The sequence below is a fragment of the Bolinopsis microptera genome, chromosome 9, assembly GCF_026151205.1.
Source record: "Bolinopsis microptera isolate Bmic1 chromosome 9, MBARI_Bmic_1.0, whole genome shotgun sequence".
Classification (NCBI taxonomy): domain Eukaryota; kingdom Metazoa; phylum Ctenophora; class Tentaculata; order Lobata; family Bolinopsidae; genus Bolinopsis; species Bolinopsis microptera.
Genome location: NC_087080.1, coordinates 8,277,536 through 8,283,269, shown reverse-complemented (window position 1 = coordinate 8,283,269; position 5,734 = coordinate 8,277,536). Strand labels below are relative to the sequence as shown.

The 5,734-nt window shown below is 35.7% G+C and overlaps 3 protein-coding genes across 3 annotated transcripts in view; 1 reads left to right on the top strand and 2 right to left on the bottom strand.

The window, feature by feature from the left end:
* LOC134820849 (vasculin-like protein 1) overlaps positions 1-5,734 on the bottom strand; it is a 632,099-nt gene that overhangs the window by 423,702 nt on the left and 202,663 nt on the right. The window lies entirely within an intron of this gene.
* LOC134821469 (glutaryl-CoA dehydrogenase, mitochondrial-like) overlaps positions 1-5,734 on the top strand; it is a 101,897-nt gene that overhangs the window by 40,312 nt on the left and 55,851 nt on the right. The gene's annotated exons all lie outside the window — the stretch shown is intronic.
* Positions 1-5,734, bottom strand: part of LOC134821471 (proline-rich transmembrane protein 2-like) — a 90,378-nt gene that overhangs the window by 55,138 nt on the left and 29,506 nt on the right. The window lies entirely within an intron of this gene.

The following is a 5,734-nucleotide window of genomic DNA, read 5'->3' as shown; positions in this document are numbered from 1 at the left end:
ATTCCTATCGTTATCAAAATTTAAGAACTTATCAATCAAGACATGTTTGTCAGGATTACACCAACAACAAATTGTATCAATAATATTAACAAGTCAATAAGATCTTGATAAAGATCGCTATAGAAATGTTACACCGCTGCAGTAACGGCACAGTATGATACAAAATAAATTTAAAAAGCTACAAGGGGATTAGGAAACGACCAATTAGTTAGGGCAGGGATATAAATTTATGGGACCATCTGTCAATCAACTAATGTCATGTTGAGTTCAACTTATATAGTAGTACCAATACCAAATACCTTAATATAATGGATTATTTTGAATATTTAATGATTAACTGATTACTCATTACTAAACTGATTACTCATTACTTTTTCTAACGACCAACTTATATATATATACAACGTTCCATATGCCAAATCTAAATTCGATAATAAACTTCATATTAGTTCTGCGTGCTGATAAATGTCCTAGGAATCAATCCACCCACTAGTGATGATAATATATTTTTGTGTTTGGCTGGTTTTAGACCTGGGGGTGTGCCCCAGAGGTGGTAAATCGGGTGCTAGTAAAGCTCTTGTACAGGCAACTAGCTCCTTTTGTCATGTTGATAAAATTTGTTTTTGTATTTAAAGATGATGTAGAGTTTTTAATATGACGTAGAATTATAGCTAGATTGGTATGGCCTATGGTGTATGTATGCGCATCCAAAGGACCATGAACCTGCAAGTTCTTTTTATTTGTTAGTAGAGCATCTTGGGCTATACTGGTTCTAACAAGTTTATTATCGGATGTTTACAGTATATTCATTATGATATTATTATTCATTGTAATGGCAATCAAATTTAAATTTTGTTTTCCCCTAAAAAATTTGTTTTCCTTGTGATTATGCTCATAACCAGCTCGACTAGCCCAAGTCATCCTGCCCATCAATACATCAATTGCAAAAACTTCTATGAGGGTAATTCTAGATTTATACATCTTGCATGGTCAGGGAAGTCAGTGTAAGACATTAACCTTGTAAGTTATTTGTAGTGTTAAACTTAACGATTATGTAAGGCAAGGTTATATACTACGCTGTTGAATTATCCAACTTGAGAGTGTCCAAAGGCTACAAATTTGGAATTGTTCAGCATCATTGCAGTCTTTTTTGCATCCAAATTTTCCTCATATAAAAAATCGTAATATTGTCCATTATCTACGTTCTGCTTTCATAGTTTAAACAATAGTGAGTTCTAAATATACAGCTTTAAACCGATTAAGTATGAATGAATGAAATACCTGACAATCCGCACTCCTATAATTCAAAAGCATGAGTAACTCGTAGTGATGTATGATTTCTAGAAACTTTAAATTAAATTTGGCGCTCACAGGTCCTCGTGATCATGTGATCGCAGCATGAGGTTCTGTAAATGCGCGGGGCACCTTCAAGTTTAAATTATTCACCTTACTGAGGCAGTCAACCAACGCGCGGCTTTATTTTTATGATATGATATGTTTTGATTGTTATTAATAAATACCAAAATTTAAATTTGTTTTCCTAAAATTTGTTTTCCTAATAGGTGCGGAATCGTACTATTTGCAAAATATTATCGCACTTATGTGTTGCCTCTGACTTGAACAGGAGGTGGTAGTAGGTTTACTGTACTGCCAGAGATGTAGTGTAGGTAGCATAGAGTTAGTCAATAACTGACCTACATTGCACTGTTTTAGTATGTCAGTATGAGCCATGGGAAGAGAAAGTGGGTACTACACAAACCAAACTATTTAAAGCCAAATAGTGAACATTGTTAAGAAAGTAGTGTGTTGAGGATTTAAGAACTGCGATTTAAGTTCAATGTCACAGGATTTAGACGAAGATTATTGCTTATAATAGCTAGGTAGGGAGACGAATTCGATTTTGCCAAGATGAGCTAAAATTGTTGGTTTCGAGGTTGATCTCCTTTTCATGGAAAATATATTATATTATATGCTCAGAAACAATGTCAGTTTTGAAACTGAAATTCTGATTCATGTGAATTGTGAATGATGTGCAGTCAGTTGTGTTGCCAGCATACTGACAGTTAAGATGAATGTTCAATGTTTACCTACTGGGCGGCACTTGACTTGTCCTCTTTTCATTCAGCCATGAATTCAATCAGTGTATTTCAATACAAAAGCGTAAAGTTCCCAGGTTGGAGGACTTCAGGCCGCACGAACTATCATTCTTGCTTCGCATCTCAGATCGATGCTCTGCAAAGTAGAGCAACGATTTCGATGGGTTGACATAGTCAATCAAGTTCCCAGGTAAATGTTTACCGCATTTCTCTACTGGACAAGCAGCCAAACATTTGTGTATCGTTCTGAAACCCGAAAGAGGGGCACGTGTATGCCATGAGGAAGCAAAATCAATCTTATGACAATCGATTCAATTTCATAAATGCAAACATGAACTATTTATCAAATAAAACATTTTTTTTTTAAATTATCAAAACATGATTATCTTATTTAAAAAAAACCTAATTAAACTTCCCAGTGGAATAACAATTTATGACACGTTTATTTGCCACATATGGATGAAACCAAAAATAATCGATGCAACAAACAAATGTCTTGCAGAGATAAAAGCATGGATGGTGAAGAAAAGGTGTTAGGAAAGAGCCATATTCTAAAAAAGTGTGAACTCAGTGTCAGACTGCAATTTGGAAGCACTGAAATTCTACCTACGGAGTGCAAAGGAGACAGCTGGAAGAGTCTGGGAGTCAAATTTGATGAAACTTTAAATATGGAAAGACAGATCAATAATGTCAAAAGGAAATGTAGCTGGACAATGATGAACCTAAGAACTATTGGTCGTTACCTGGATGAAGGCATTAAATTGATATTGGTGAAACAACTGGTTATATCTAAATTAGATTACTGTAATTCTCTATACATGAATCTACCCAAGACCAGACTAAACAAACTTAGATCCACCCTTAATGGGGCAGTTCGTTTCATCTATAACATAGAAGACAGAACCACGGACTTGGTTCCCTTCTATAAGAAGTAAAATACAATTTAAGTAAAATACAATTTTTATTTTCCACAGAAGAATCAATACATATTGAATTATAAATATCCGATAATTCCATTAATAATCATTAAAAGTTGCTTTGTCATTTGTAAAATCAAAAACGAAAAGCCGTACGCTGAACTGTGAACGCGCGCGGCGTTTTTTCTGCAGCTGCCTAGCTTCAAGCTTGTAGCCGCTAACATCAAAGCCGCCGCGCGCGCCCAGTGCTGGGGTGCATTCTCATTAACAATTAAACTTGGTCAAAGATAGTTATATACAATTCCTAAATTTAATCAATAATCATGTTAATATGAGTATTCAACACTACTCGACAACAAATATTTGCCGGCCCATCAACGATTCAGTCGCCGAAACAAAAATCAAATGTTTGCTTCTTCGTTTCGGGGACTGTTTGAACTCATATCAGTACTATATCCGACTAATCATACTTTATAATGGTTAAAATACAAAGTAAAAAGATTTTCCTCGATGGGCCGGCATTCGCAACCGCGAAACGTTTTGAGTACGACAAACGATGACACCACCACCAGCCGTTAATTAATAAGTCCATGGGTGACGGGATAAAGTTAAAGTAAGATGTGTAATTTCATATTGCCTATCACCTATCACCAAAGTTACTTTGCATATACTGCTTCTAGTTACACGATAGCGATCTCAGTTCCCAATAACGTGTGACCCAACAGAAGGGATTGTGGAAGGACACGTACATTTTTCATTAACACGTGCCCTGATTACCCCCTCCGTTGAGCTACTATACGGGGGACCTTGACCGCCAGTCTGTAGTCAGATCGTTAATAAATTTTACTTTAAAATTGGTTGCCGGGTGATGGTGTCAGTGAGAGACGTTAAGTTAGGTGAACATTGGTACAAAAATATAATAATATAGCAGTTTATCTCAAAGTTAAAATCACTATTTGTTAAAGTATACAAACAGTTCTATTATATATTCAAAAGAACAAAGTCCGAGAGCAGAGATAAGAGAAGATTTGGAGACTATACACGCATATGTTGGGTTTAAATTTGGTATTAGTAATTTTAGGGTTCGACCGAAAATGTTGGTCGGTTGGTTAATAGGGAGCAGTCACTGTCATTAGAATTATCAGATTAGGAGCAACAATTAGAATCAAATTGGACATATTGTGTATTGTGGCCCAGAAATCAGTGAAACCTAGAATGGCGGTAAAATGCTAGCGCGCCTTGTTATGCGCGCTAACATACTAGCTGCTGAAAATAAAGAAGGCCCACATACTCCCTATAGACCAACGAATATTCTTTAAAGTTTGTCTATTAACCCACAAATCAGTTCACGGTACTGCACCTGATTACCTCAAAGCACTACTGGATTTGGATGTAGCGGATAAAGAACTCTCAAACACCATGACCATGACCAGGTCGAAGAGACCTGGTGACCATCTCATGCTCAAGGTACCAAAGAATAAAAAGTCCAAAGTTGATGACAGACGTTTCTCAAGCCATGCATCGATTGCATGGAACTCTCTTCCACTGATGTTGAGATGTATAACTGATACCAACTGCTTCAAGCGAATGTTAAAGAACCATTTATATAATCAGTTTTGATGTTTTTTCTTTCCATTTGTCTTCATTTTGCAAGACACCTTGGCTTTTATTTTTTACCGCACTCCATTTTATGTTTAAGTTCTCTACCTTTCTATGTCACTGTACTAACCTTTATTATACCTACATAATGTATTGTATGGTCTCTGCTTCTTTTTAGTTTAGTGTGGTTTAAAATAAAAGGTGTTTTAATTTTGTCTTGGTCTTATATTAATATTACGTTTTTATCTTGTTCATTTTTACACATTTGCTCACATCACTCACAGTCAGCCGCTCTGACATGGTTAACCACCTTCCTTGTGTTGTTGGTTAATCATATGAGCGGGATATAAATACCTCATTTCATTTCATCAAGAAAACAACAAATTTTCAAGAAAACATCATTTCATTTCATTTCATGCTATAAGAATGCTACATTTCATTGTCATACGTTGTATGACCAATGACCCGCCGCGCACGAGTGCGCGGCTCCCCCTGTATCGTTGAAACTCTACACTATATGCTACAGTGAAACGACCGTGGGGGTCATGTACGCCCGTGGGGGTCACGATGTGATACAAAAATTTCATCAAACAAAAATACAAGTAAATTGCAATTTTGAATTGCAACAAATGATCTTCACATACCTGCATGTGTATACGCGTACTGCAAGCGAAAGGGCTCTGGTTAGAGCAATAAATGATCTTCAGTTAAAAAACTAAATTAAATTAACTTATTTTGAAATTTTAAACCGTAAAAATTCACAATTTGATAAATCAATAATTTTCATTACATTTTAAGTTCGTTTGTTTAAACTTTTGCGCGGTAACTAAGCTAAACAATTTTCGTACGCTTCTGTAATTTTATAAAATAATTTTACTTTTCTATTGCAGATTCTATTTGATCGTGCGGTGCTTTTTTGTATTGTTTAACATTTAAATTTGCAGGAACAACAAATTTCATAATTATAAGACAAAAGTTGTAATTTATGTTTTCACTTGTATCATATTACGTCGTTGATCATTTTTAATGCTTTGGCCCGGCTCGCGCTACTTCGTAGCAATTGCATGCATCGGGCCATTTCGAGAAAAAAGCAGCGCGCACTACTTGCAAGAAATTTAAACG